This window comes from Bufo gargarizans, chromosome 5 (genome assembly GCF_014858855.1).
Source record: "Bufo gargarizans isolate SCDJY-AF-19 chromosome 5, ASM1485885v1, whole genome shotgun sequence".
NCBI lineage: Eukaryota > Metazoa > Chordata > Amphibia > Anura > Bufonidae > Bufo > Bufo gargarizans.
The window spans coordinates 446,754,984-446,775,232 of record NC_058084.1 but is presented as its reverse complement, the minus strand read 5'-3'; the positions used below and the strand labels follow the sequence as shown (position 1 = coordinate 446,775,232).

At 44.0% G+C, this 20,249-nt stretch overlaps 1 protein-coding gene across 1 annotated transcript in view; it reads right to left on the bottom strand.

Moving 5' to 3' along the window:
• The window catches only part of GAD2 (glutamate decarboxylase 2), a 114,306-nt gene that overhangs the window by 87,882 nt on the left and 6,175 nt on the right, over window positions 1–20,249 (bottom strand). The gene's annotated exons all lie outside the window — the stretch shown is intronic.

Genomic DNA, 20,249 nt, shown 5'->3' with positions numbered 1-20,249 from the left:
TCACTCGGTCAGCATTTGGTCAGTAATCCATCAGTATTGCTAAAGCCACAAAAAACAGGAGTGGATCCAAAACAGAGATGACATGTGAATGGAATATTTGCATGTCTTCTGTGTTTTGTACCCACTCCTGCTTTTGGCTACCAAATCATAAGACAATTCTGATGCAAAATAGGGACCATGTCATGCAGGCCTTACAGCTGTTACATAGACAAGATCTGTTGTGTGTCTCATTTTTCCTTCCTTCTGACAGATCAGAAGAAGGCTAAAATAAATTATGATATCAGCCAGGCCGAAAGGCAAAATAGTGGACCAGTCATGAAGTGGAGAGGGTGGGAACAGCATGAGAAGTCCACAGAGTGGCCCTATGACAGAGCCTGGAGGTGGCGGCAGCAGGGTGGCACAATGACAGTGTGGAGGTAGCACCAGCATCAGGAGGCCACAGGGTGGCACAATGACAGTGTGGAGGTGGAAGCAGCATCAGGAGGCCACAGAGTAACTTAATGACAGAGCATGGAGGTGGCCGCAGCAGCAGCATCAGGAGGAGGCCACAGGGTGGCACAATGACAGTGTGGATGTGGCAGCAGCATCAGAAGGCCACAGAGTGGCACAATGACAGAATGTGGAGGTGGCAGCAGCAGCATCATCAGGAGGAGGCCACAGGGTGGCACAATGACAGTGTGGAGGTTACAGCAGCAGCATCAGGAGACCTGAGTGGTGAGGTGGCAGCAGCATCAGGAGAACGCAGAGTGACCCGTTGACAGAGTGGTGAGGTGGGTGGCAATACCATTACCAGCTGAAGATGGTGGGTGAAAGAAGGAGCACTTGGCATCAGATGTGTGGCATCAGGTGGGTGGCAGCATCAGAATAGTAGCTGAGGCAGGTAGCCAGAAGAAACCAGTCTCTTTTGTCAAAGTGTTGGTGTGGCACCATGGATGATCTAGTCTGATGCATCAAGCATTGGTGGGTGGAAATCCTGGCCAATTCACGCCTGATTCATCTTGACAAAGGTCAGTCTCTCCACATTTTGGGTTAACAGGCGAGATCTTCTTGGGGTAATTATGGCCCCCGCCGCACTAAACAACCCCTCTGATGCCACACTACTGGCCGGGCAGGACAGCTTTTCCAGGGCAAACTCTGCTAGTTGCGGCCACAAATCCAGTTTTGCTGCCCAGTAGTCCAGCAGGTCTTCAATGTGGGGTGGCAGGGTGCTGTCTAAGTATGCCACTGCTGGTTCAGGTCCTGCTTCAGGTCTAGCTGCTGCTGGTGCTAGTGAGTAGTTTCTTCACTAGGCGGGTGAAGAAAGCTTCTCATCAGCGACTCTAGAGTCAAGTTGCTGCTGATGGAGCTGGAACTGCTCCTACCCCCCCCCCAACCTTGCCACAGCAGCCATGGCAGAGGAACGTGAGAGCAGAGGGTCCCCCCAGTCAGACCTGCGAGAGGATGGACGATGATGCAGATAGGCAGCGGCCAACTAACTACATAAGATGTCTCTATAGTAGTTCAGTTTGTCCTCCCTCTCAGTGTAGAAAAGGCCCCCATTTTGGACCGGTAACAAGGATCCAACAAGGTGGAGAGCCAGAAGTCATCTCTCTGCCGAATGCTGACAATTCGGCTGTCACTTAGCAAGCAAGTGAGCATGCATCAGCAATTTGTGCAAGTGACTCAGAGGGACTCCCTGCCTCCATTTCCACTGCATACTGCCATGGTGTGTCTGGGTCCTCTGCCTCATCTTCCTCATCTCCCTGTAGCTCCTCTGGCTGCTGTTGCTCCTTCTCGTCTGTCACCTGTGTATAAAAAACACCCATTTTGCTACACAATGCTTGGGATTCAATGTCCTCCTCCTCCTCCAGTTCAGCTTCCACTGGGCTCATGTGGCCTTGAGATCTAGGCGCCACGTCTCCAGTCCCCTGACCAGCCAGATTTACCTGCATCTGTTCCTGGACATGAAGCAGTGGAATGACGTTCATCATGTAGTCCTGGCGACTGACAAATAACGTGGCCTACTCAAAGGAGCTGAGCAAATAGTAGGTGTCACACATGAGCTGCCACTGGCTGACATTAAAGTTACACAGGTGAGTTCTCCTGTCCGCTTGGATCATCAAGAAATAGTTTATGGTCTTTCTCTGTTCGTATAGTCGATCCAACACATGGAGAGTGGAATTCCATTGGGTGGAAACGTTGCACGTCAGCCTATGTTGGGGGATGGCGTTCTGCTGCTGCAGCTCAAGGAGGGTGTGCTTTGCGGTGTACGAGTGGCTGAAGTGCATGCAAAGTTTCCTGGCCATTTTTCACGATGCCTTGCAGATGGCTGTAAGATTTCAGGAGCTGCTGGACAACCAGATTGAACACGTGTATCATGCAGGGCACATGGCTCAGCCCTCCTTGATGCAGCGCCGACACCATTTTCTTCTCATTGTCGGTCACCATGGTTCTGATTTTGAGTTGTTGTGGAGAAAGCCAGGATTTGATTTCTTGATGAAGGACACGGAGCAGTTCCTCCCCTGTGTGACTTAGTTCGCCCAGCCAACTGAGGTGTAGAACAGCGCGACACCACTGTGCCCTGCACATGTGGTATGCTGGAGGAGCTCTGTGAATTTTCCCTGCAGTGGAGGCTGAGGACACTGTGGAGGATGAGGAGGCAGAGGTGGACATTGTTGCAGGACCAAAGCGTGAGAACATGGAGGCGGAAGCGGCGTCACCTGGCCGAGTTGCTGGAGTGGCTGGGCAGTAGCCAAAAAAGAATGTATCACAAACACATTTCACCACTGAATGACACTGTAAATTTACCACAGAACGGCTAATAACACATTTATTTTTGCTATTAATACAGCGCAACAATGTCTGTATGACAATGTAAATTCACAGCAGAACGGCTAATAACACATACTTATTTTTCCCATTAATACACCCCAACAATGGCTGTATAACAATGTCAGTTCACTGCAGACCGGCTATTAAGATGTATTATTTTTCCTATTAATACACCCCAAAAAAAGAAATATAACAACCACAATTCGCGGCAGAATGGCTAATACACGTAATATACGTACATATCTATCCTATTAATGGCTGTAGTACAATGGAATTTCACCGCTGAATGGCAAAGAATATTTTTTTTGCCATTAATACATGCCAAAAAGGGCTGTAATTTTCTCACTTCACCACACAACAACTAATAAGCCCATTTCCTTTTTCCCAACTAATACACGCCAAAAAAACCTTTAGAACATATAACTGTGGCCGTGAACGGCAAATAATATTTTTTTCCCCCACTATTACACTCTGAAAAGGGCTGTAATTTTCTCACTTCAACACACAATGACTAATAAGCCAATTTTTTTTTCCCCCCACTAATACACGACAAAAATGTTTTTTAGAATATATATAACTGCACTGCACAAAGGCTAATAGGACCCGCAATAACAAGAACGGTTTGCTGGAATTACAGAGGTATTGCAAACCTGAAATGAGCAGCAGTAAAATTGCAATTTAAATCTGCAGTCAGTGCAGCAAGGTGTAATAGGATTGTTCCCATTATCCAGGCTGTAAACTCCCCTATTGAACCCTGTTCTGCTTCAATACTGTGGAATAATTCCTCCCTATATTTTCCCTACACTTCTAAAGCTCTTTCCTTGAACTTCTATTGAGCAAAATATACGTTTTCAAGTCTTTCCTAGCACTGTCCCTAGCGCCTGCTAACGTCTCTCCCTGCACTGAGTACACTGGAAAATGGCTGAATCCAAGATGGCTGAAGCTATTTATCGGGCTGTGACATCACAGGGCTGGCTGGCTGCTGCTTGGCTGCATGCATGGCATTGTGGGTGATCCCTCATTCCCAGAGTTCCTTGCTCCATGTCATAACATGTGCAGCAGCCATTTTAGGAAAAAATTCAATTTGTTACCACGAAGCGTGAGGAAATTCGGATTCGGTGCGAATCTCTAATAAGGGTATTTGGTAATACTAAGCCATTCAATTAATTAACATGTCAGGACAAAGACATTCTTGAGCGCGAGAGATTGTTGACATGCATAATCAATCCGGGACCCAGTGGAATGCAAAACCACCTTGAAGGGGTTGTCTCAATCAGCAAATGGCATTTATCATGTAGAAAAAGTTAATACAAGGCACTTACTAATGTATTGTGATTATCCATATTGCCTTAATTTTCTGGCTGGATTCTTTTTTCAATCACTTCTCTTTTCCATGGTTAAAGGGGTATTCCCATGGCTCCTTTTCATACTTACCTGCTGCCAGCGCGCCGTTCACTTCCTGGATTCTGGCTGGGGGCAGACTTCATCTTGATTGATGTCTCCTCCCGGCCACACCGCGCGCTGGACTGAATACGCACCGTGCCGCGCGCTGGACTGAATGCGCACGCTGCCGCGCATGCGCCATGGTGACTTAACCCTGGCCAGTATAGTACAGAGCTGGCATGCGCGTCCGCGGCTCTGTACTATTCTGGCAAAGAAGAAGTCGCCATGGTGCATGCGCGGCAGCATGCGCGTTCAGGACAGCGAGTGGCCCGGCCGGGAGAAAAAAAGGAGTCTTCTGCGCAAGTGCGGCCACAGGGATTCTGGAGAAGAGCGGTGGACGTAACCAGGGGATACCGAATAACAACAATGAGGCAAGTGGGGATGAATTTTCTCCTAAAGGGTGGGAATTGGTTAATCAAATATATTTACAAAAATGGTCACTGTCAAATGACTAACAAATTTAACAGTGATCATTATGATGGGAATACCCCTTTAAGGCTAGAGTTGAGCGAATTGAAGGCAATATGGACAATCACAATACATTAGTAAGTGCCTTGTATTAACTTTCTCTACATGATAAATGCCATTTGCTGAAGTGAGACAACCCCTTTAATTACACAGAATACACCTGTAGGGGACATTTTTGAATATCCTTACTGTTCCTTAATTGTGTGGAGTGCATCTCGGGAAGTAGGTCACATGATGCTCCTTTTCTGAAAATCCAGCTTCCACCGAAGTCACATCTTTATCGGGTATTCTGCCTGGGCTATGTCTTTATTAACTACAGTACGGTATGAATAGCACTGCTGCCACTGAGTTCAGATCAGTATTTTATATTTCTGTCTTCGCTCTCCCGCCGTGAGCCCGCTAACTGCTTGTGTAATGCACTAAAAGGACTCCTGAGCGTGCACACATAATGAAGAGGACTCAAGGAGGAGTCCTCTCTATACATTACACAGTCGGTTGGCGGGTACACAGCGGGCGGAGGTGAGTATACAAATTACTAATCTAAGCTCAATGGCAGCAGTAATATTAATTCAGTACTATAGTGGATAGGACAGAATCCCTTAATTAAACTTTTAATCATTCAATTAGCTCTTATGAACCTATTTATTCTCACATCTTTTGTTCCTTTATAAAGCTACTAAGCATGTGCGACCACCAGAACATGACGTGGACAAGTATGTTCACGGCCGCAACGGCATGACGTGAGGACGCCGACGTGCCGTGCTCCCGCCCCTTCCCCGCCCCCCGTGTGCCATGGGCCGTGGTGTGCGAACGCTAGCAGTCAGCAGCGTGTCGTATATGGCCTGAAAAAAAAAAAAAAAAAAGCGGATCTGTCGGTCAGCTGGGAGCCGCTGCAGGGGGAGTGCGAGAGGCGCCCGCTTCATCACAGCCGCCGCTCGCCATGGATCGCGGAGTCTGTGTTTCTGCAGTGCTCCACGCATGATCTTGTATGACAGTGGCCTGAGACGACGGTGGGATCCATGATGGCGTTGCAGCAGGGGAGAGCTTCCTGCTAGTCTCTCCTCACGAGAGGACTGGTGTTGCCTCCTCCCCTCCCCCCCAGAGGTGAGCAGTCTCGGATAAGAGCTCCCTTGGTGGTGGCTGGAGAGGGGTGAGAGGAGGGAAAAGAAAGAAAGAAGGAAAATAAGGTACGGAGGATAAACTACAGGTACTGTTTAATGTCCTAGTCAAATTTGAATATCTGGGCGCAGAGAGTGCCGAAAATAGAAAACAGTGGACATAAGGGCCGGTATTTGCCTTAAAAGTTACACCTGCAAGTTTTTCTATTCTGGACCTAGCTTACAGGACTATTATTGCTCACTTTCAAGTTGGGAGAGAAAAAGGAAAGGAAAGGGGAAAAGGAAAGGAAAGAAAGGTAAATAGGGGAATTGCCTGTATACATCTGCCAGCCCCCGGGACCTACCTACAGGATTAGCCCCTGCTATCCGCATAATCCTGCTCTCCCTTTCCTTCTTTCATTGGCCAAGGGATTGAAAAGAGTGAGATAAACTTTTTTTTTTTTCTTCTTTCTCTCTCCCTGTGGATAAGTGCACCCTTCGCTGGGCATATATATATTTATAACTAAATGAACTGTTGATAACATTTGCCTCTTTGGAATGAGTGGACTGTTCGCCGGATATATATGTAACCAGATGAACCACTGATTATATCCTTACCTCGGATGAGTGCACTGTTTTGCCTGATATATACGTACCCAGAGGAACCCCGGACCATATCATGCAGTTTTCTTCGACCTTAGTAATTACATATAAGTTTATATTTAAGTTCTAAGTCTCTAGAAGGACTGCTGACTGTATCTATTTTGTATGGAGGAGGGCAGTGCCCGTCGGATATACACGTAACCAGAGAAAACTACGGACAATGGACAAATTTATGTATTCTCTTTCAACTTTAGCAATTTATATTTAAGTGTTATGTATTGATTTCTTTTCCTTTTTTTTTTGTAAGATTGCCCTCAGCTTTTGTTGAGGGAGTTGCAGTCATGCCTCCAAAGGGTATAAACCGAAGATCGGCTGGCACCTCTTCGCCGGGGGGGGTGATCGCCTCCCAAAATTAAAAGCTCTTTGCGGGGCAATAAGGAAAGTCAAAAGGATACTGGAGAAGTGGTGGTCGCTGAGGAACACAGGGGGGTGGAAAGGAGTGTGGGCAGTGGAGAGGGGATGGTGGAAAGAATTAACCTAGTAGATAACAAGCTTGAGGAAATCCTGGGCGCGGTGCAAAAAACTAACCATAGCATGGATGAGCTGACTCTAAAGATCGCCTCAGTTCAGGTGGACCTCTCAGGGAAAAAATGAAAGAGCTGCAGATATCCTCTGGAATGATGAAAAAGGATCTAGAAGGAGTAAAAAAAAGAGTGGAAGGGATAGATGGGAAAAAAAAAAAAAAAAAACTTCTAGAGAGAATTGCTATAATGGAAGATATGTCCAGGAGATCAAATATTAGAATAGTGGGATTTCCAGAGGGAGTGGAAGGAGAGGATACAACGGGCTTCATTCAACAGTGGCTGCAGGATAGTTTCAAAGATAATGTCCTATCTCAATGGTTCTCAGTGGAAAGAGCCCATAGAATACCAGGGAGACCCCCCGTAAAAGGGGGCCCCCCGAGGGCAATCCTAGCTAAAATACAAAGTGCTAAAGATAGAGATGTAATAATGAGAACCAAGAGAAAGTTGCAGACAATTGAGTTTAACGGAAATAACATAGCGATATATCCAGATTTCTCTAGAGCCACTTAGACAAAAAGGCGGGAGTTCAAAGAAGTGAAGAAGAGACTAGCCGATGCTCAGATACAATATTCTCTGTTGTACCCTATTAAGCTTCGTATAATATACCGCGACCAGGCCAGGTTTTTCGGCTCTCCAGAGGAGGTAGTAGAGTGGCTGGACGCTAAAGGAATAGGAACATGAAAGAATCAGACTGGTTCGGGGGGGTATGGGGCAGGGGTGGGAAGGGGCCGAGTGTAAGAGGTGGGGGAAATGGCTGATTTCTACCGACCAGATAGGGGGGGGGGATAGAAAAAAGGGAAGGGGAGGGGTGAGGGTGGGAATGGTTGTCTTGGGAGGTCTAGCAGGGTCTAAGGCGAAGGAAAAGCAAGTGATAGATCTGAATGAGTAGTATTATGACATGGAATGTACGGGGCCTTGGAGATAGGGTCAAAAGGGTAATGGTTTTTGATAATGTCACCAGACATCTCCCGGCTATAGTAGGACTAATGGAGACACATAGTACAAAAGATAAGATAAATCTTTTAAGAAAGAAATGGGCCCGGTATCAATACCACTCATGTTTTTCTACATACTCATCCGGAGTCAGTGTATACATTCATCACAAAGTAGACTACCTTCCATTTGACGATAAAATAGATGAGAGGGGTAGATATGTATTCCTTCATTGCCAGTGGAATGGTATTGTATGTATTTTGGCTTTTGTGTATATACCCCCCCTTTCTCCTTAACGGTTATTCATAGACTGGTGGAGTATGCAGATTCAAGGGGAAAATGCCCCATAGTAATAATGGGGGATCTTAATAATGTTATGAATGACGAGTTAGATAGATACTCTGTGATTCCAAAGGATAAACATGTGACTGGGCGTCAATCAGCGCTGGGGAAAATATTGCAGGAACTATCATTAATAGATGTATGGAGATATCTTTATGATGATAAGCCAGGGTTTTCCTGTTTTAGTCGGGGTAATAAAATAATGTCCAGAATAGATTTGGCATTGGTCAGTTCAGAATTAGCAAATAAGATATCCAGCATGAGGTATGAAGCAAATAGTATTTCAGATCACTCCCCTGTCTGCCTGAGGTTTAAAACAAACCTAAAACGAATAAGCCGAGAGTTTCGCCTGAATCCACACTGGTTGAACTTAATTAAGGAGGAAGATGAGATTAGGGTGGATATAGAGGAGTTCTGGAAATATAATCTGGGGTCAGCAGGTTTAGGGTATGTTTGGGATGCTTTTAAAGCATTCCTACGTGGTATTTTGGTAAGCAAAATTAATGGCTTGAAGAAGGGATTTGCAGAACAGGAGAGAGTGCTGACAGATAGGATAAAAGAAATAGAAGTAGAACTCATGACTAAGAAAATCCCTGAACTGATAGGCCAACTGGATCAGGCTAAAAGTGCACTGAGGACCTATCTGATGGACAAGGCACAACAAAAAGTGTTTTTTGAGGGGGAACGATATTTCAGGGAATCCGGGAAGTCGGGGAGATTGCTGTCCATACAGAATCAAAAGGGGGGTAATAGGATTGATAGTGTTGAGAGGAGAGATGGGGGGATGGCATCCATCCAGGGAGAGATAGAGCTCGAATTTATTGAATATTATGGGGGCCTCTACTCCTCGGAGGGAGGGGGGGGGCCTGAAGAATTTAGAATCTTCCTGGAGGGAGTACCGATCCCCAGACTCTCGGAGGAGGAGAGGGACTGGTTGAACGGCCCCATTGAAGTTGAGGAATTACGGGAGACATTGAAAACTATTCAGGGGAATTCCAGTCCTGGGTTGGATGGCCTCCCTTTTCGAGATATACAGAAGATATGGAGATGTCATTCTTCCAGTGCTAGTGCAGGTTTTAAATGAGTCAATGGACAATGGCGAACTCCCGCCCTCCCTCTCGGAAGCAGTAATAAGTCTGATAGGTAAAAAGGGTAAGGACGAGAAAAAGGTGGACTCGTATCGCCCCATCTCTCTTCTCAACACTGACTTTAAAATATGTGCTAAATTACTCGCAAACCGCCTAAGAAAAGTTATTGAGAAGTTAATACACCCGGATCAATCAGGGTTTGTACCCAAACGCCAAGCTCAGACGAATATTCGACGGACATTACTGAACATGCAGATGGGTGGGGAGGGTGCTCATTCCATCCTGTCTTTGGACGCAGAGAAAGCGTTTGACAGGGTGGAATGGGCATACCTCTGGAAGGTTATGTATGAGTTTAATTTGGGAGAAAAATTTATTAGATGGGTACAGCTTCTATATAATAATTCGAAAGTTAGGGTAAAAATCAATGGAGTATTTCACACTAAGACAGATAAGTAGGTAGACGTTCCTTGTTACTAATAAATTCACAGCCTGATGAACGTTTAAAAATGAACAAAACAACCTTTTATTGTAATCAGAGTCAATACCTCTACAGAGGGGAACCCGTCAGGGGTGCCCACTCTCCCCATTACTGTTCGCCATATTTGTTGAGCCATTGGCCTGTAAGGTCCGAGCAGATGAAAAAATAAGGGGGTTTGGGGGAAATGGTGCACTGGATAAGATATGCCGTTACGCTGATGATATTTTGTTTTTTGTGGACGGGGGGGGGGTACCAATGGTACTGCACCTGATGGAAATAGTAAATCAGTTTGGCCTTATCTCCGGCTTTAGGGTGAACTGGACAAAGTCGGTATTGCTCCCAATTGGCCAGGAAATTGGGCCGGAGGAAATTAATGTTAAAATTCTGAAACCCACGGAGTCGTTTGAATACCTGGGTATTAAAGTTAGTTCGAGGATACAGGAGTATCTAGAACTCAATATTGACCCTCTTTTAAAAAGGGTTAAGGAAAAAACAAGTACTTGGCAAAAATTGTTGATCCGACAAGTGGACCGAATTGCGATAATAAAGATGGTCTTGCTACCACAGATTTTGTATGTTATTTCCTCCTGCCCAATCTGGATAGGGGACCATTTTTTCAATGCACTAGAAGGAGTGATAAATGACCTTATTTGGGGGAGAAAAAGGGTCAGGCTGAAACAAAAATACCTATGGCTAGATGAGGAAGATGGCGGCCTCTCCGTCCCATGTTTTAGGGGTTATTACTATGCATCCCAGCTTCAGTGGCTAATGATGGAGGATGACAGACTGCGTCGCTTTTTGGAAGGGGAACTGGGAGGTCTCCAATATAATATTTTTAGCACTCTAGAAGCTGGAGTGATAAAAATAAAGGGTAGGCAGTGCCCAATTAGCAATATGATACACTTAGTCTGGGTTAATGTTAAAAAACTACTAGGAATAAATCACTCATTAAAGTTTTCTCCCATTTGGGGAAATCTAAATTTAAAAGAATTTTGGAAGTTTGAAGATTTTGTATTTTGGGATAAAAAGGGTATTAGGTTTGTGCCCCAGTTGGTGGTGGAAGGAAAGTTAAAGACACTAGAGGAAATGGGTCTAAGTATAGATAAAGATTCCCTCACATGGTTTAGATACGCTAGATTAAAACATGCCTTTGATAAAACGGAGAATAGAGAATATTTTATTACGAAACACTCAGATTTTGCTGAATTTTGTTATCAGGGAATAGGGAGTAAAGTTTCAATCTCACAGATTTACAAAAAAATAAAGAAGGGGTTAGGAGGGGTGATTAGATTTAAAGGGATTCTAGTAAGAAGCAGGGCGGCACTACCTTCTTTAAATTCGCGGTGCACGTGTCCGTGGAATGGCGTCCAGACAAACGTTTCAAAGGAAAGGACCGGCACTTCGCTGATGTAGATCACAATGTAGATTTATTCAGTCACATATTCAAATGGCATAGTGACGCGTTTCAGCACAGATGTGCTTTCATCAGACTGCATAAAACATCTTACACTCCAGCTATTTATACATAAATGAAACACAAAGGAACTGACATCATCAAAGGAGCTCCGCCTCCCTCATTAAAAAAAATTCGCATATCGAATAATCGCAATGAAAAATTCGCATTGAAAAATTCGCAATTGAAAATTCGCAATTGTAAAATTCGCAATTGAAAATTCGCAATTGAAATATTCGCAATTGAAAATTCGCAACTGAAAAATTCGCAATTGAAAATTCGCAATTGAAAATTCGCTAAAAACATATCCACTCTATACTGGCGAAGATTTTCAGTCACATAGTCCATTCTTGCAGTGATTAATCACGCTGAAGAAAAAAAGAAATATATTTATCGGATTACATAAGGCCGAATGCCTTATAGGAAGCAGGACACATTGTACTCACGATTGAGGCCCCTGGGCTCCATTGTCTGAAGACGATGGATCCAGTAAGCCTCTCTTTTCAATAACAATTTATTTCTGTCACCCCCTCGACGGGGTAATGATACACCTTCAATAATCTGATACCTCAACTGCGAGATGTTGTGTTTTTTATCATGAAAATGAAGGGGTATTGGGAGTAATAAATTCTGTTTACGGATAGTAGATTTGTGTTTACTTAGTCTGTCCTTCATTCTCATCGAGGTTTCCCCCACATATAGTAATCCACATGGACATTTAAGAATGTAAACCACAAATCTACTATCACAGGTGAACGTGCCCCTTATTGGAATATTTTCACCTGAGTGAGGGTGGGAAAAACATGAACCCTTTATAACGCTGGAACAATTGACACAATTTAAACAAGGAAAAGTGCCCCGTCTAGGTGTAGATAAAGTACTCTGTCCTCTTTCTATTTTATTACTATTTAATAAGATTATGTTCTGATAGTAGCGGGCGCATGCGCAATGCGATACCATTTTTATTTTTCCATTTTGCTGTTCGCCGTATATTTTAATAGTACCAGTGTTTTCGGATGTAGTGATGCCCATGATGTTTAGTTATTTTATTATTGTTTATGTATTTATTTTTATTTATTTTTTATGTTGGAATATACTAGTACTCAGCCTGTAAGCCTTGTACAGGCTTAGCCCTATTACTAGTACAGTCTGCCTTCCCCGATCTCAGCCAGGGGAAGCCGGGCTGGGAAGTGCGCGGCTCACGGTTTTACCAGGTCACATTTAACCACTGCATCTGGAGGGTTATTTGTGCACGATTGGCATTACCGCCGATTGCAGACATTACCCTTGGGTCTCTCCTGTGTAAAACAGCAGAAACCAGGTTTTCTTTAAAGACCGGGTTAAACAATACCTTTTTGTTAGGAGGACCCCCACCCAATAAATTAATAAACTGATAAGCCTGTAAGCCTTATCGATAACTTTTAATCTTTTGGGAACCTGCAGTAAGTGTTCAATATTACATTTTTTAAACCAGCACCTGGATCTGAATACTTTTGGAATTGCATGTACTGTAACAAAAAATTTTGCATAGCCACTGAGTTATTCAATGAAATGTATCTGTATAGCGCCGCCTGCTCTCTCCTTTTCCTTATTTCTCTGTCCTCAGTTGCTCAGTTCCATCCCTCAATTACCACCAGCTCTGTCTTAAAAACTGTAGCAGTTACAGGGAGAGGACTATAGCAGGAAGGACACACCTCTAAGCTGTGATAGGGAGAGAGATGCAGAAGAAAGGACACTCCCACAGAGCTGTAATAGGGAGAGAGCTGCAGAAGTAAGGACTTACCCCCTGAGAAAGTACACACCCCCTGAATCCCCAGGCTGAAGGAAATCTAGCAGAGTAATTGGAGCAATGAATGGGGAGATCTCTGGATCCATGTCAGGTACAGCGCTGGTTTTTACTTTGTTAGAAACAGATTTTCATGTACTAGATGATGTCTGATTTTCATGTTTTACATGAATCATAGAATAATCCCTTTAAGGTCAAAGAACTATATGAAGAATTCTAAAGGCCAATGAAAAAATATCTTGAAACTATTGCTGTACCTCCTTGGAGTTCTCCACCTTGCATCTAACAACCTATTTTAATCTTTGATGGCTGATGTACAAAGCCTAAAATGACTAAAACTTGGAGGCCTTTTATTGACGCTTCACTGGCACACATAATTATACATAATAATAATTACATGAAGATAAGACCAAGGATAATGGCTTGCATGTAGACACTGCTGACTCTCGACCCTGGCAGAACCTCAAGAATGACTGTGGACAACACTTAATGGCTTATGTAAATGGAGTGCAGCGGTGGCAATTGAGGTCAGCAAAGTACTAAAATGCTTTAGTTCTGCAATTTTACATAACAAGAATGGTGTGATTACAAGTACTATTCACCGAGCTTGTAGAGTCACTCTCTGCTCTCAGTGTTCGTTTCTAAGTGTCAACCTGTCGCAGTTTGATTACCGCTGGAGAGCGGGGAAAGTCTAATGAGTACATTTTCCCTTTGGTATTCCAGTAAATGGGGGAGCCATAATAGAGAAAATCACATCTATCAGGCACATTGATATTCCAAATACAAGGTGAGATGAGATAACGGCTCGGTCGAGCCCATCCTCTTCTTCTTCTTCCATTTCCCTAAGACAACGTTTTTCCAAATGATATTTTCAATCACAGAATAATGAGTTGAAGTTACATTTCATTTTGTGTCAGTCATTATGGAGACTATATTTATATGTGGGCTGACGAATATTTATCAAGCTGGTGAAAAGTAGAACTTGGCTTAGTTGCCCATAGCATATATTCAGATTCCACCGTTCATTTTTGACAGCTCCTTTGGAAAGTGAAAGGTGGAATCTGATTGTTTGCTATGGACAACTAAGCCAGTTCTACTTTACACCAGTTTAATAAATGACCCCATATGTTTTTAAAGACTTTAAAGGGGTTATCCAGTATGGATAATGATGGCCTATCCTCAGGATAGGTCATCATTATCAGATCGGCGGGGGTCCAAGCCCCAGCACCTGTTTCGCTGTGGGTCCAGGGTGTCGGACCCCTGCCAAGCTGATATTGATTACCTATCCAGATAACAGTATAAAGACAAAAAGTGGGTGCACAACCCCCAATAGTAAAAACCAACAGATGGGTGCTACACTGCCATACCTATCAATAGTCCAGAAACATCAACAGAGCAGATGGCAGGCAACATAAGTGAGCACTCCACAGTCCACTATGCATAGATAATTATAACTTCATAAAATATCATAAATGCATACCACATACAGTACAGACCAAAAGTTTGGACACACCTTCTCACTCAAAGAGTTTTTTTATTTTCATGACTATGAAAATTGTAGATTCACACTGAAGGCATCAAAACTATGAATTAACACATGTGGAATTATGTACATAACAAAAAAGTGTGAAACAACTGAAAATATGTCATATTCTAGGTTCTTCAAAGTAGCCACCTTTTGCTTTGATTACTGCTTTGCACACTCTTGGCATTCTCTTGATGAGCTTCAAGAGGTAGTCACCTGAAATGGTGTGTCCAAACTTTTGGTCTGTACTGTATAACAAACAGCATAAAACCTTTTAAAACAAGACACACAAGGGGATCGCCATGATACACAACCCCCCAATCCTTAACCCCCAGGTACACAAGTCAATACCAGCATTAGGTCAGCACAGTAAAATACAAATGGATAGAAATTACAAAATTTCCCTCGCCTGGCTCAGGATGCACTGTCAGGCTTACTATATTATAGCTTTATGTGTGCTATACCTTATAATTTTAATATAAGTTTATGTTTATGTGTTTTATATTGTGATTTCTAGCTGGCAGTAATACATTCATAGTAAGGATATATCCATATAAATAAGACTAGTACTATGGGTACTAAACCCTCTTGGTATATGGAATCGACCAAATTGTGGGAGTTGGCAACCGCAGGTATAGAGCGAATTTTGGGCCAAACCTGCTTAGTTCTAATCAAACTGATCTATCATGTACATGAATATACAAGATTTTGTCACCAGGATAGTGGTCTCAGTCTGTACGGATGTATATACTGTACCCCAAAGGTCACAGCTACAATAGAATAATGTCGCTGCCAATGTCCTTTCCATGGGGACATTGTTTTAGAGTTTCACCTTGCAGTGATATTTACTATAATTATTGAAACGCCTACACTTCTATACCAGTGGCAGTGATATTCCAATGATTATGGCAACTATGCCACAAAAATGTAAGTCCTCACAAAAATGTAAGTCCAAAACATATGGTTGTCAGAAAATAGCTGTACATTTTGAAAAAGATGGCAACATAAAGTATACATATGGTGAATGTTAATTAATAACTATTATGTGAAGTATTGCTTTTCAAAAGCAGAGAAATTAAAATGTAGAATTTTTTTTAAAACTTTTCTGTAAAATTTTGATTTTTTAATGAATAAAGATCTAATATATAAAGCTGAGTGTATGTGTGTGTGTGTGTATGAGGGGCTCCGATATGTTCCTGACTGGAAGATATTGGCAAAGTTCTCAGCTTTTAACATCGGCCTGAGGAATTGGCTAGTATTGTCAGTTATGTATCATTTTGGTGCATTTTTTTCAGTGATTTGTGTGTGTATGTCTGCTAAAGGAATCCGCACCGTCGCATTTACAATCACAAAATTTGGCACACAGGTACATCAGGTGTCCGGGAAGGTTTTAGAACAGGTCTCCACTCTCTAGGACGTACTGTTCCTGAGATATTCCCAAAAATGCATTAGCCAAAAGAAGCTTGGTCACATGACCCTTATCAGCCAATAGAAGCTCACAGGTCCTCCAGTCTCCACATACACAGTTTTACTCCAGTTTTCCATAACAACCCAGCCATTTTTCTCCACCATCTGTCACCAGGATAATTGCTATTGAAGTAAAGCCGTGGCCTAATAGCACTTAGTACCTTATTTCAATATATGCCTTTGTTCCAGTTTTTTTTTGGTATGCAAATGATCCAGTAAGGTGCCCAGAGGGACGTCACTCTTGCAGGAAGGAGCCCAGACACACCCCCTGCCACAATGTGTCCACCCTCAAAAGACTTAAAACCCCTCCCCCACGTCCAGCTAAGTCACACTCCTTATCTGGTTAGGCCACACCCCTCCCACTCTTGAGCCGATGGGGATTGAAAAAAATGAAGGTAAAAATCAACTTCTGTCAGCTGCAGGGGTGGGAGGGAGAGTGACTTTCTCCCTGCAGCTCACACTCAGACAGCACAGTGCTGCTGTCTTAGAGTGAGCTGTTCAAAAGGACACGCCCCTGATCCATTAAAGGCCACTGTTAAGGGGGCAGGCCCCTGTGGAAGTCACTGTCAAGAGGGGTGGTATGCTGTGAAAGTCACTGTTAAAGGGGAAGGCTGCTGTAAAGGTCAAAGTTAAGGGGGTGGGCTGCTGTTGAGGTCCAATTTTAAGGGACGGGGCACTGTGGGGGTGGGGGGCTGTGGAGATCACTGTTTTGGAGGCGGGGTGCTGTAGATGTCACTGCTATAGTGGACAGTGTTGATATCTTTTAACGACACACACAAACAATAAATGAAATAGATTAAATATACCTGAGCGAAGCCTGGTCCTTCAGCTAGTAAAACATATAGACCAACATTTGACACTAACATGCAGTACGATGTGTTACATGAAAAACAATCTGAATTGCTGTGTTAGGAAGGTTAAAACTGGATATGTCTTGAAGGGGGTTAAAGTTCACATTGGAAGACATTTATAGGATGCAATATTTTTAAACTTTTTAAAAACTTTAAGGATTTGCATGTAGGAAATATATCAAGATTTTCGTTCCAGGGAATAGAAAAGGTATTTAAAGAATTGTCCAAGTTAAATACAAACTTAGGGAGCCCCTGTAAATGTGCTAGGTACCAAAGAGTCATTACTCACCTTTTATCTCCCCTGCTTCTTCCTGTTACAGTTCCATGGAGCAGAGGCATCTGGTTGCCAGAGGAACCAGATCAGTTGGGCGGCCTGCTCGGAAATCAGAGCTCCAAGCCAATGATGTGGTGTGCCGGGGATCCAGACTGTCAGAACGCACAGCTGGCAGCTCCACCCGGTGTGCAGGGACATCGGCATGAGCTATTCCTGGCTTAGTACAAACGATCGAAGCCTGCATGTGTACTACCCCAGAGTGGCACTATCATTCCTTTACCCTGCTACTGTCTCTAATGAATAACATTAATGTCATCTGTGTATTTATTCTAGGTCCTTTACACTGTGTATTCATAAAAGTGCTATGGAACTGTTATGTTCATGTAATGTGCCTGGTTCACCAGCAGGTGGCAGCGGATATGACAGAGAGATCTTTAGATAGAATGGAACTTACCATTCCATTCTCCCCCTTTTGGGCAGAAGTGGGCTAGTACTGCTCCCTACCAAGGGGGAGTTGCAGGAAGTTAGAGTCAGTTCTAGTCTAGTGTTGGGAGCAGACGAGTCAAGATGTAGCAGTGAGGGGAAGGTTAACCTCATGTAGCAGGAGTTTTTCCTGGGAAAAAGCTCTTAGAGCGCCATGACTCCTTACAGTTTACAGACAGAGGGGGTCAACAGTCAAAGGCACCCCACTCCAAAAGGTACCAGAATCTCTACAGAGTCCAGTAATCCGACCAAAACCAGAGATTAGCACAGCAGAGAAAGATAAAGCAAGGGATTCAAGTTTGCCTGCCAGTTTCTCCAAAACCTGCTGGAGCCAAGAGAACTATTACTTCTTGTCTGGATGTAAGTTTATTCAAGTAATGCTGTTGAACTATTCCGAGTCTGGATTCTAACTCCATCAACTATCACTCTTCCCTTTATTGCTTTGCAGTCTAACCCTGGGGACCAGGTAGGAGCACTGTGACACACACAAGAATATTAGGGCAGAATCACCACTCGGCATTCCTAAAAACCTAGGACACGATCAGCCCTGGGAAGCAGCATGTTGCGCATGTGCAGGTGTCAGTGAATTTACTGTACGACTACCCTCTTTGTGTTTGTCTGTTGTTGTTCCCTGTTTGTGTGTTGCCTTCACACATATTTCTGTGTAAGGACTGCCACCCAGTTGTGGAGTTGTTGCCTACGGTTACCATACCAGTAGGTAGGGATAATGGATCCAGTAAGTTTTAGGGCTGCACTATCCCTGTTTGTTTAAAGTGCTGTGCTCTGGTCCTCCCCGCAATCTTCCTGGCTGTATTGATGATGTTCTGTGCACCCAGGTCACATCCTGGCCTCAGCAGTATATGGGACATCACTGCTGGGTCCTGTGGTCAGGTGCAGCGATGACCTGCGAGCACAAATGTCACTGTTGCAGCCAGGAAGACAAACAGTAGTGGGGAGGACAGGACTACTGTATTTTTTGCTTTATAAGACGCACCTGATTATAAGACGCACCTGATTATAAGGCTCACCTAGGTTTTTGAAGAGGAAAATAAGGAAAAAAATATTTTGTACCAAAAGGTGGCTGATGCACTGTTATGGGGGATCTGTGGGTGACACACTGTTATGGGGGACCTGTGGCTGACACACTGTTATGGGGGATCTGTCAGTGACACACTGTTATGGGGGACCTGTGGCTGACACACTGTTATGGGGGATCTGTGGCTGACGCACTGTTATGGGGGACCTGTGGCTGACGCACTGTTATGGGGGGACCTGTGGATGACACACTGTTATGGGGGATCTGTGGATGACACACTGTTATGGGGGATCTGTGGATGATGCACTGTTATGGGGGATCTGTGGATGATGCACTGTTATGGGGGATGTGTGCTGTGACACATAGGGCCATGGGGGGGACCAGCATAAGATGCTATATGTGTGGATGACACACATATGGCATCTTATGCTGCCCTCAGGACCCTATGTGTCACAGCATTACTTTATTAATATGTGTCCCATTACACTCTGCGCACAGCAGTCTCTTTGTATGTAAAGTCTATTTCTTTAATGCTGAAGCAATCGCTCTCCTTTGATAAACTAGCCTAATCGCCTGAAGCAGTACTCACTCTAAGAATGTAGCGGTCCGGCTGGAACATGACGTCACTCAGTCAGTCACGCTCCTCCCACTTCATTATTGAAGCAGGAGCGCGACTGACTGACTGACTGACGTCACGCGCCGGCCGGACCGCTACATTCATAGAGTGAGTACTGCTTCAGGCTATTAGGCTAGATTATCTAAGAAGAGCGATTGCTTCAGCATTAAAGAAATAGACTTTACATACAAATAGACTTCTGTGCGCGTGCTGTGCAGCATACTGGCCTGCGATACATCAGTGTCAGCCATGTAAAAATGACACCATCGCTCTATAAGACGCACTGCCACCCCCCCAAAAAAGTGCGTCTTATAAAGCGAAAAATGCGGTATATTGCTGGAAGAAGCAGAGGTGAAAATAGGTGAATAATATCGACCAAGATTGTGACAAAACAAGGCCAAAACAGACGCAGGCAAGAATCTGGCACACAAGTTGCAAATTAAAGTAAATTGTGGTGCCTGCATTTCATATATTTGGTGCAGCAAGCGTGTGCCACAGATTCTGAACCAAATCAAGACAGTGAGGCAGTGAGATTTATATATCTACCACACAGGGGTGTAGCTAAAAGCTCATGGGACCTAGTGCAAGAGTTCAGCTTGGGCCCCCTTTCCCTTGTTGGAAAGGGTTAGGGGAGCACATAGCCTTCCTGCTGCCTGAGGCAAACATTGAAAGGCCACCCCATCATGTCAAATTCTTGACCTAACCCCTTCCCTCCAGCCAGAGGTGTAAATTGACTAGCATGCACTTTCTATAATGCCAGTGTCTTATGTGGCACAAGGGTCTTTGGGCCCCTCAGGCTGCTACCTCTGCACACCCCATAGCTACGCCCCTGCTACCACAGTCTGCAAAACATATAGATCGGCCATTGGGTTTCTGATATCATACTGCTTTGAACTACGACGATAAAAACA